Source organism: Chinchilla lanigera, unplaced genomic scaffold (genome assembly GCF_000276665.1).
Source record: "Chinchilla lanigera isolate Chin_1 unplaced genomic scaffold, ChiLan1.0 scaffold00033, whole genome shotgun sequence".
Classification (NCBI taxonomy): domain Eukaryota; kingdom Metazoa; phylum Chordata; class Mammalia; order Rodentia; family Chinchillidae; genus Chinchilla; species Chinchilla lanigera.
The window spans coordinates 1,391,468-1,402,722 of record NW_004955434.1 but is presented as its reverse complement, the minus strand read 5'-3'; the positions used below and the strand labels follow the sequence as shown (position 1 = coordinate 1,402,722).

The 11,255-nt window shown below is 45.2% G+C and overlaps 1 protein-coding gene across 4 annotated transcripts in view; it reads right to left on the bottom strand.

Moving 5' to 3' along the window:
• Tmem2 (transmembrane protein 2) overlaps positions 1–1,774 on the bottom strand; it is a 76,330-nt gene extending 74,556 nt beyond the window's left edge. The window contains exon 1 of one of the 4 annotated variants that reach the window (XM_005388527.2): positions 534–1,774. The gene's annotated coding sequence lies outside the window, so the exon portion shown is untranslated. Of the gene's footprint in view, positions 1–150; positions 510–533 lie in introns of those variants that run through there. The other 3 variants (XM_005388525.2, XM_013516339.1, XM_013516338.1) reach the window with 3 other exon arrangements.
• Between the last annotated feature and the right edge of the window lie 9,481 nt (positions 1,775–11,255).

Genomic DNA, 11,255 nt, shown 5'->3' with positions numbered 1-11,255 from the left:
GTGCGGGGCTCTCCCGGGGCCGGCGGCGCGCACCCGCCCGGCGCCCCTCGCGGAGCCCGACGCTGCTGCCGTCACCTCTGCCTAAACCTGAGCTTGCACACGCGCCCGCCACCTCGCCGGACCCCCCAGTACCCCGTGGTAGAGACGGACCTCCCTCGCCCAGCACCCCGGAGACGGACGCTCCTCTTTCGGGGACCCCGACTAGGACCGACTCGGCGTCCTCCCATCCACAAAGGAACTTCCACGTCCCCACAAAATATTCCGGGCGTCGGGTCACCGCCCCGCGGCTGCCCCCACCTGGCCAGCCGCAGGCGCTGGGTCCTGAGCCTCGGGAAGAACCCGCCTGCTCCGGGACTCAGGGCAGGTCGGCCGGTAGCTTGGAGCAGCCCCAGCATCCGGCTTCCAAGCCAGGATAAATAGACCTGCGCCTCCCTACACCCCCTGCCCGCGCCCTCGGGAGTGGCTGCCGCCTGCGGGGGGCGGGAGAGGGAGGGTCTGAAACCCACTGCCCGCCCGCCCGGACTTCCGCGCACCTCTGCGCGAGCCCCGCGCTGTGCCGTGTGTCCTGGCCACCACGGCGCGCCCCCCTCGCGGAAGCTGCTGTCACAGAGGAAAAACCGTGGCTGCCGCTGCGGGCGCGGCCGGGCTTCGTCGGTCGGACCCACGAGGTCCCTAGCTAATGACGGCTGCAGCACTGCCAAGTCCGGGCCGTCGTCATCCTCTATTTAATTCGGAATTGGAAGCTTTCCCGCGAGGGAACTCTTTCAGCGAATACTGTACGAGATTATTGCTCACTTTTCAGGGTTGCTCTTTTTTTGTTTGCCCTGCCCTTCCAATAAAAAATCAGTCATGTCATGACGACACTCACCCAGCAGGCAAGAAGGGGAGTGGGGGGAGGGTGGAAGGAATCGGTGTAGCCAAGTCTTGGCTGAGGATAAGAATCCCCTGGGGCATGGAATCTCCTGAATGAGAGAGGTGTCTGGAAAATGTAAATTGGGGACCTGGTGCTACAAGGCACCCACAATTACTTAAAACAGATGGACAGATGCTCCCCAAGCAGTAACTTGACCTACTCTTGAGACTTTTAAGATATCCAGTCCCTTCTTGGGTCACTGTCCCTTTTGTGAGTACAGAGTCTTAGAGTGTATTTCTTAATGACAAGGTGGAAGGAACAGAGGACTGTTAAGTGAAATAGTTAGAGCTGTTCCTTAACACAGGACAGCAACTGTCACCAACTGCTCGGCGGGCTGAAAAATGCTCGGCCCGCAGATAAGAGGCTCTCATCCCTGGAGCCTGTAAATGTTACCTGATAAAGAAACAGGATCTTTGCCCACATAGTTAAATGAAGTGTCTTGCCTCTAGGTTATTCTAGGTTAGCAGGATCAGCTCCAACTGCAACCATGTGTACCTTTATAAAAAAAAAAAAAAAAAAGGCAGAGGAGATTTGACACACAGAGATGGTAAAGTGTCCATGGAGGCAGAGATTGGGAGTGATGAGGCCGCAAGCCAAGGAAGCAAGCAGCCACCAGAAGCTGTAAGTCAGGAAAGAATTCCCCTCTAGAACCTTGATTTTTAGGCTAGTGAGACTGAATCCTGACATCTGAACCCAGAACATGAGAATTAGAAGTGTGAGAATAAGTTTCTAGCTTTGATCTACCAAGTTGTGGCAATGTGATAGTGAAGCCATAGGAAACAGAAACACCAAGTCCTGCGCTGTATGCCTATTACACAAAAATGCCTATTTTCTGAATCCTTATTAAGCGCTGATACAGGAAAATAAAACTCGCAACCTGAATATCTGGGATGAGTTCGTGTTCTCTAAAATCGAAGAATGAATTTTAGGAACAACAGAGGTTAAGAGCAGAATATATATATTTTTTTGTTTTTTGGGTTTTTTTTTGTTTTTCTCCGGTACCGGGAACCGAACTCACGACCTTACGCTTGCCAGGCAGGCGCTTTTGCCGCTGAGCTAAATCCCCAGCCCCGAGCAGGATATTTTTATTGAGGGAAAGAAAGCTTCTGTCTAAGAGAGGGCCAGAAATGGGGCCCGAGTGGGTTACCCAAGACTGTCTTTTCTAGGGACTTTTATAGGGCAAAACCACATGGTGAGTGGGGCCAAGATAGGGGAAAAATGGACAAAACCATGGTCAGCCAATAAGAATTGTTCAGGTAAAATTGATTAAACCAAGATCAAATGGGGAAGCGAGTCATGTAGCAAGGGGGCATGAATACAGAACAGGGCCTTTTCCTGGAAGGGGCTGGGTCAAGGACTCTTCAAGATCGCTACCTATTTAGAATATCAATCCCTGATGTTTACCCCTAGGGAGGTATGTGGGTGCATTTGTTTAGTCCTTTGTCATGAGGTCTGGCCCACATAAGATAGTATTTTATCTTGTCTTTCAGGTTGGCTCCTTCAAGGGCCTGGCCACGACCTGCCTATAATATTTCTGTCTAACTCAGCTACCTGTAACAGCACCAGGCACCTTGGTCAGAGTTAGGACATGTTGTCTAGTTAAATCCTTCCAGAATTTATATTTCAAACTCCAGAAGTGGGACTCTGAGGTTCAGAAAGTTTAAGGAGTCTGCCCAAAGCTACAAAACAAGAGCCTAGTAGAACTAAGTCTTTCAACTACTCAGATATTAAAAATAGCACCTTCTAATAAACAACCAGAGGGTGGGGCTAGGGATACATCTCTGTGGTAGAGAGCTTGCCTGGCATGGGCAACGCTCTGAGTTCACTCCCCAGTATCACAGATAAAAGCAATGACTAGGCCATGTACAGCATTCTAATGAGAGTTTTGACTGTAAAGAGGCCTTCCACGACCTCCATCTGTTTCCAAAACCAGGGGAATTGATGCTGAAAGTAGAAGAGGCAGAAGTGGGTCAAGAGTATAGGAGAATGCTCTGTACCCCTTGTGAATTTTTGGGTGAACCTAAAGGTGTTCTAAAGTCTAAAGTCTACTAACAAAAAGCAGGGTATTGAGTCTTAGCAACACTTTTTTTTTTTTTTTTTTGTCTTTTTGACACAGGGTCTCGCTCTGCAGTTCAGACTGGCCTTGAGCTCATTTTGTAGCCCAGGCTGGTCTCGAACTCGCAATGATCCTCCTGCCTCAGCCTCCCGAGTGCTGGGATTACAGGCATGTACCACCACACCCGGCCTGGGTATTGAGTCTTTCTGTAGCCTATTTGTGAAAACTGTAAAAATTTTTGTTCTTAGTTACTTAATCTGGAACATGAAAAGCCAGAGCAGACTAATGTGAAAGGAAGTTGCAAAAGAGACAGGATATAGACCTTTGGTCACTGGAATTAGTGTCATGGATTGTTTTCCCAGGAAACAGGCTCTGAGTGAGTAGGCTACTCATTAAGAAATACTGTGGCAGAGGGACAGGAAGCAGAACTGGACAGAAGGAAAAGTTGAGCTCAATAGGCAACCAGTGGCCTCCACATAGCCCATCAGAACTTCTGGACCTGAGTGGCTGGAACTTTAGATACCCTCCTGGGAAGTGGCAAAACCTTTGGCAAGAAACCCTGAAGCCAAGGCAGTCCCCTCGCTCAGAACCGGGCAGGCAGAACATCCCTGAGGCCAGTTTGGAAGCTGCACTGGCATGTGACATGCTTGCATGCTGTATGACATCCTCCCTGTCACACTGTTTTCCACAAATGACAGAAAGCTCGGGCTGTGTTTTTTCCTAGTCATGACTGTGCGGTCATAGTCCTGAGGCAGAATCGTACATGGGCTAGGAGTTGAGATCTGGGAGTCAGATTGCCTATGTTAGATCCAAGGTCCACAACTCACTAGTGTGACTTTGGACAAGATGCACAGCCTCTCTGTGACTCTCTGGTCATTTGTTCTCATTTTAACATAGTATCTTGGTTACTTTTCTCTCGTTGCTGGGACAAAATACCTGATGCCCAAAATGAAAGAAGGAAAGGTTTATTTAGCTCACAGTCTGCGGAGGTTTCAGTCCATACTGGGCTGGTTCCATGGCAGAGGGCAAGCGTTCATGGCGGCAGAACACAGAAAAAACAACAAGAGCAAAAGAGAGGAAAGGCAGAAAGCAGCCTCCTTCTCTCCCTTACATATGCAAACTATCTGCCTCCGGGCAGGTGTAGCACTCACACTCATAGTCCCAGCATTGGATCGTGGATCAATCATAAATCTAAAAGCCCACCCCATGACTGCATGAGGCTTTGGAGGGACATCCAGGCACAAACTGAAACATATAGGAATACTGATAGTACCTAGCCAATGGAGTCATTATGAGGACTACATATGGCAATTCTATCAGGGACTGCACATCTTATGAGTGCCTCGGGTCATGTCTTCCTTAGACCCTGATAATTGCAACTGTAAGTAAAGTTACACTCACAGTGACTTCGTTTTTTTGGTTTTTTTTTTTGTTTTGGTTTTTCTCCGGTACCGGGAACCGAACTCACGACCTTGCGCTTGCCAGGCAGGCGCTTTTGCCGCTGAGCTAAATCCCCAGCCCCTCACAGTGACTTCGTAGGGACAGGAAACTCGGTGTTCTTGAGACCCAGCTTAAATGGTGAAGGCCTTGAGATGTATGCACAAAACACACCTCACAGAAGCTGAAGTTTCCATTGTTAAGAAACAGCAGCCACCCTCCAGACATGCCTGGTTCTTTCAGACCTCTCTGCCTCTGCACATGTCTTCCTCCACTGTGCCTGAAACTCCAACCCTCCCCTTTCAATAAGGCTGGCAGCCCGAGTTTCCCACACTTGCTTTCTCTTCTCACAGACATCACCCTCTCCAGGAAACTTACCCAGACCTCCCGTGGCCTGCCCTCAGCGCTGATGATTCTGCACACAGATATACCTGCTCCAGCTATGCAATGAGTCTTGCCCTAGCAATCCCCGTCCTGCCCCTCCCCACAACTGGTAGATGGATATGTGAATTCAGAGATTTAAGATGGAGCTTTATTCATTTTTCAATTCCCAGGGCCCCACACAATGTATGCTGAGTGGATGAAAAGGAGTTGGTAGAGACCTTTGGGAGGGGGAAAGGGGCCAAATACCTGGATATGCAAAGAGTTTATGCCCTGCTGTGTTCAGCACTTCCGGCACCTCTGCTTGATTTGCATTTTCCAACTCTATATCTTCTTTAGGACAACCTCCCTTGACTCTAGGCACTCTTCTCTCTTCTGTTTTCCCCCAGGCTGTTAGAAATTAATCCCTTCAAACAGTCTTTCATTCTATGAGGGTCTGAACTCTGAACGGATCATTTTAAAACCATGTTGTTCTGTTCATACTTGCTCCTCCTGCCCCTGGTGCCTGGGTGTGGAAATGATTCTCCAGTTGGCTAAGGCTTCACTAGGAAGGTGTTGATACACTGTTTGCCACCCTCGCCTCAATTAAAAGTCTTAGAAGAAAATTTCCGCCATCCATGCTGCAATAACATTACGGACTGCTAGTGTGACCTTTCTCCACTGTGGTACAGATGCGTCTACACACTTCTCTCTCTTTATTTCCTTCCTTCCAGCTGACTTCATTCTCACACTCCATCAGCTCCTTATGAAAGCTGCTTGTTTACTCCTCAACTCTCTGGACACTTGCATTAAATTATGACGTATGTACTTCTCATATAGCTTGAACTTTCATGCCATCATTTCAAGGAAAGGAAAAACATCTACGTATTTTAGGCTTCTAAATTCTGTTAGACCAGTAAGAATTAAAACCTCTTCTTTTTCCCCACTCAAAAACATAACTGTGTACTCTGAAAAAAAAAACTAATGTCCACCCTCTTCAAAATATGCACAAGACCTTTTTATGTGATATATTTGTAGTATTTTCTTTCTTTTTTTTTTTTCCCCCAGTACTGGGAATTGAACTCATGACCTTGCACTTGCCAGGCAGGCGCTGTGCTGCTGAGCTAAATCCCCAGCCCCAGTATTTTCTTTTTAAAAGGCCTGCACAACTATCTTTATATAAGTAGTATTGTTTTACTGCTGTCACCCAGACCTGAGATTTAAAAGGGGCATCTCCCCAGTTCCCATTTCACAGTTGAGCACTGTCTCTGAGAAGAGAAATAAGTCGTCAGGGGTCACTAATCCAGAATGAAGTTGCTTCTGCAACTTATAGAGTAAGCTCTTCTTATAGTTCATCCAAGGGGTATACAGTATTGCCACCGCTATTCTGTTTGAGGATGACATGACACATGTACACTGAAAGACTATACATAAGAGAGCACTTTCACATTATATTCACATGTGGATGTACACGGAAAAATTTTAAATAATGGATATGTAGAAAAGTGGAGAATGATTGTGATGTATAGGCTATGCTCTGAGCATCCCCAAAGGTTCCTTGCTGGGCGCTTGGTCTTCAGTGTGGTGAAATCTTTAGGAGGCAGGGCCTAGTGGAAGGTAATTAGTTCCCTGGGGTTGCTTCTCTTAGAAGGGGTTCATGGAGCTCCCTAGGGACCCTGGGTAGTTCCTAAGAGAGGGAGTTGTTATAAACAATGCCACTGTGACGCCATCCAGCGCAAGGCCCTCAGCAGAGGCCCTATAGATGGAACTACCCAAACTTGGACTTTCAGCTTCTAAAGCCCAGGTTCAATAAACCTCTTTTCTTTATAAACTAGCCAGGTATTTTGCTATAGTAACAGGGAATGGTGTAATACAATATTTAACTTTACTTTACAATATTTACAATATTAAACTTTACTTTGAGATTCTACCGGTATTCTGAAATCATACATTCTCTCATTTTATCCCTTCCTTCCAGTTCCTTCTTCCAGCCAACCAGTAAAGACATATAAACCCAGCCTGCCTGGAAAGATTAAGGATCCTTCAAAAGATCATAATTAGAAAGGAAAAGCAGGATTATGAATACTTTTTTGTGTAAATGTGTAGCTGTGAAAATTCCCTCAAAGAATATTGTGTGAAAGCCCTCTACATTTTCTATATTTATTGTTTAAAAAGAACTGAAGTACAAACAAGAAATTTCTACAAAATCCCCAGACCACCTGGACAACAAAAGCTCTCCAGGAAACTTAATCTCACCTTGATGTAAAAATCCACAGTTAAGAACTTCTTAAAAGTACTACTCTTGCTCAATTCCTCAAATCTTTTTCTGACATTTCTACATTTTTCTTTAAAGAAATGAACATAAAATTATTCTGAACAATAGTCAAGATAATTGGATTACTACATGTGATGAAGGATGTTTTGAAATTTGATCACGGTAATCATTATACCATGTATATGAGTATCTGACCATCACAGGGTATACCTTGAGTATATATAACTTTTCCTTGTCAGCTATACCTCTATAAGCCTGGGAAAAGAATAACTTGAAATAATATTAACAAACTAACAACAATCATCAAACATTTCCTGTTTCTAAGGAGAAAATGGAAAAATGGCATTCATGCTAAAAGTAAAAAATTTGCTTTTATGTTCCGTTGGACTCAGTCACTTGATTAAACTGAAGCATTTTTAGAAAACCACTTAGAATGTACAAGGTGCATTTAAAAGGGGAGAAGGAATTTCAAGCCTTCCCATGGTCATGTTAAGGCAGGATCTTTTGTAGATGAGCTAAAGTTTAGCAAACTCAGAGCTCAAGCCCAGTGCAGCAGCACATTCCTATTACCCAGCAACCCAGGAAGGGGAGGCAAAACAATCACAAGTTTGATGCCAGCCTGGACAACCTAGTGAGGCACTTTCTCAAATTCTTAAAATGTCATGGGGTGGAGTGGGGGTACTGGCGGTGTAGCTCAGAGCCTTCTGGGTTCAATTCCCAGTACTCCTCCCCAAATAACTCAGAATTAAGTTAATTTATTGAACAATTACTTATTGTTGGCCCATATGTCAAACACTGATAGATTCTGGCGGGTGAATGAGACAGCAAAGCCCCACAATGTAATAAGTGTTCCTCCCTTGAAAAAAAGGAAACTGGGCTAGGGATATAGCTCAGCGCTGGAATGTTTGCCTAGCATGTATAGGAGCTGGAGCTTAATCCCCACTGCGGGGAGCGGGGAGCCCTCAATGTAACCATACTTTCCAATATTCTCGATGTTCTCCTCCATGGGAAGTCTCCTCCCATGTTATGTTGATTCTCTGACTTGCTCTGGCCCATGCAAAAAGCAGAACAACGTGTAAGCAGAGACTTCAAAACACCTTGTAGGGAAAGAGCTACCACACTGTGGTCAGCGAATGCATCTCTGAGGAACTGAAAGTTAAGATAATAGAATCTGAGAAGGAAGATATGTGATCAGAGTAAGTGAAAGCCTGAGGAGCAGAAGATCCAGGCTCAAGCCCCGTGGGCCCAAGGAAGGCTAATGTCAAAGTTTTTGAATGACTTCTGCTTGAACTACTCCCCGCCAGCGAACCTAGTAAATAAAAAGAGGTTGCAATACCCCATACTTTTGCATGCAGACACTGCACTTCGCATTGAAAAGTGGAAACACTGCTCAGGTGAAGGTCAGCAACAGGTTTAAGAAGGTCACAGAGCTTTGATTCTGCTGTTGTCGGAAACCGGGAGTCACCATGTAAAATCCCAGCTGTCTTGACAGAGAGACCGCACGAACACAGTACTGTTACCTCCAGTTTCTCACTCCACGGAGAGGCCATGTGTGAGGAAAGAGGACCAGAGACCTCGGATAGAGAAATCCCAGCCACCGCAGCATCCCAGCTGAGTTTAGTTCTGTTTGTCCCCAAGTACATGCGGACATTCAAGTGACTGCTCGGGTTCAGCAGAGGTTGTGCTGAGCTGAGCCAGATCTAGATTTCAGAATTAAGAGCAAATAAAAGGGGCTGGGGATTTAGCTCAGCAGCACAGCACCAGCCTGGCAAGCGCAAGCTCATGAGTTTGATTCCTGGTACCGGAAGAAAAACAAAACAAACAAACAAAGAAAAAAGGGCAAATAAAATAATCGTTATTCTAAGTTACTAAGTTCAGCATATGTGTGGTACATCAGTGAAAACCTCAGCTAGTGGCTGCTAAATGGAGGCAATTTTGTGTCCCAGAGGATACTTGGCAATGCCTGGAGGAAGTTTTGATTGTCACCTTGCTTGGGGGAGGGGGTGTTTACCTGCATTTAGAGGGTAGAGGTCAGGGATGATTCTAAACATCCTGCCATACACAAAACAAAGAACCACCTGCCCAGAATGTCAGTAGAGCCAAGACTGAGAAACTCTGACCTAACAAAGCATATACTTATGATGTGGATAGGTAATTAGCGGTCTTCTGCAGAGGGTGTGTCAGTGTATTTTTCAAGAGCAATACATGAAAATACCTGTTTTCCTATTCCCTCACCAGCAGCATGTACCACCAGAATGTACCACCAGATACAGAGAAATACAGAAATTAATATAGACATAGATACAGATGTGTGCCCACATTTGCCGTAGGGGAAAGTGGTATCATACCGTCAGCATGGAGCGGTAACAGTAGTCCAGGTTAATAAATGTCTTTCCACACACACAAGCACTGCTGATGGCTCCTCGCTGTGCCCTCCTTGTTCATCTTCTTCACTGTTTCTTTTCTGTATGGCTGCTGTTCGCTCACTCATTGACTTGTGAAGGCTTTACATCTGTTAAGGAAATTATTCTTTGGTGTATGACTTGGGTTGAGACTATATTGTGCCCATTTAGCAGACAGATTTAAAGTGGCAAACAGCTAGGAAACAAACTATACCAGGGAAAGCACACTGAAGTGAAAACATATCTGTATACGCTGCAACTTGAACCAGTGAAAGAAACTAAAAATGACGTGCTGGGAAAAAAACACACTAGTATTTGCTGCCAAAGACTTTGTGGAAAGGCCTGAAGAGAGCTGGCTCCCATGAGCAGGATGCTGAATGGGCTGGCTGCTGCAAGCAGGGAACAAGGAAGCCCTATTGAGAGACCGGAAGTGGAGCTATAAGCTATGGTTTTGAACAGTAATGACACCACTGGGTGAGGTCAGACTCTATGTCCAGTATTTAAATTGCCTTCTACTTTCTGAGCCACATGAACCTCTTTCAGCTCCTCTTCACGTAAAAATAGCTGCCAAGCAGTGTGCTGGAGGCACGCGCTCCCAGATCCAGGCTCTGCTCGACCACCAACTAGCTGTGTGACTTTGGATATGTCACTTAAGCTCTCTGTGCCTCCATTTCCTCAGCTGTAAAAAGACAACAATAATGGTATGCACTTCCCAGAACTGTTAGGACAGTACATTAATCAATGGCACACAGATAGAAGAGTACCTATTACACATAGGAGTACAGTTTCAGTTATTGGACATTACTAATGAACACTAATACACTAATATTATTATCCTATTTAAAACAATTAACACAACATCTGAAATTTTCAATCACCTGTTAGCTGAGCCTGTTTCCTCGTTTCACAGATAAGGAAACAGGCTCAGAGAAGGTCAGTAAGACCCATTCTCTTTCATCATCTTCAGGTTACTTACAATATTAAAGAAAGTTTTCTTTACACGGAAAGCCTGGAGGAAAAAATCTCCTCACACAGGCAACTGGAAAACCATCTTCAAGTACTGTCCGGATCAGAGATTCTGCAGTTGCAGAGGACAGGAGAGATATCAACAGGTAGATCAAGAGATGGAGAATCTGTTGAAGTTTTAGGGAGATGTTGGTGTTTTCAACTTTCCATTGTACTCCCAGTGTCTACCTCAGCACTGTGCACACAGATCTTTGCCCTTTTTCAATATTTGTTGAATGAATAAGATAAATAATAAAAACTGTCTAAGGGGCTGGGGATTTAGCTCAGCGGCACAGTGCCTGCCTGGCAAGCACAAGGTCGTCAGTTCGATTCCTGGTACTGGGGGGAACAACAACAAAAAAAAAACTGTCTAAAATGAAACAGGATGCTCCAGGCCTGCTCCATCTTGGCTTTGTCCAACAAATAGCTACAGCCACACGTCTGATTAAAAAAAAAAAAAAATAGAATAACTGCATGTGGACCTTGAACTTTTTCCTCTGAGTCTCCAGGAGAAAGATTATCCTAGTGAAAATGCAAGGAGAGAAATTCCTCTTGGAACTGGTAAAGGCCTGAATATTGACTCCAAAACTTGCTGTACTACAGGAGAAAGAACTTCAAAAAAAATCTTTGGTAGGCACTGCTTAACATGTGAGTCATTGTTTCTGTGGGACACAAGTTTCCAGAGGCAAATCCAATCTATGTGCATTTTATTCAGTAAAATCCAATAAAGGGAAATGTTGTAAGCTGCTTGCCCCAGCAGGATCAAAAAAAAAAAAAGATGGAATGGTCCTAAAGGGCACTGACAGC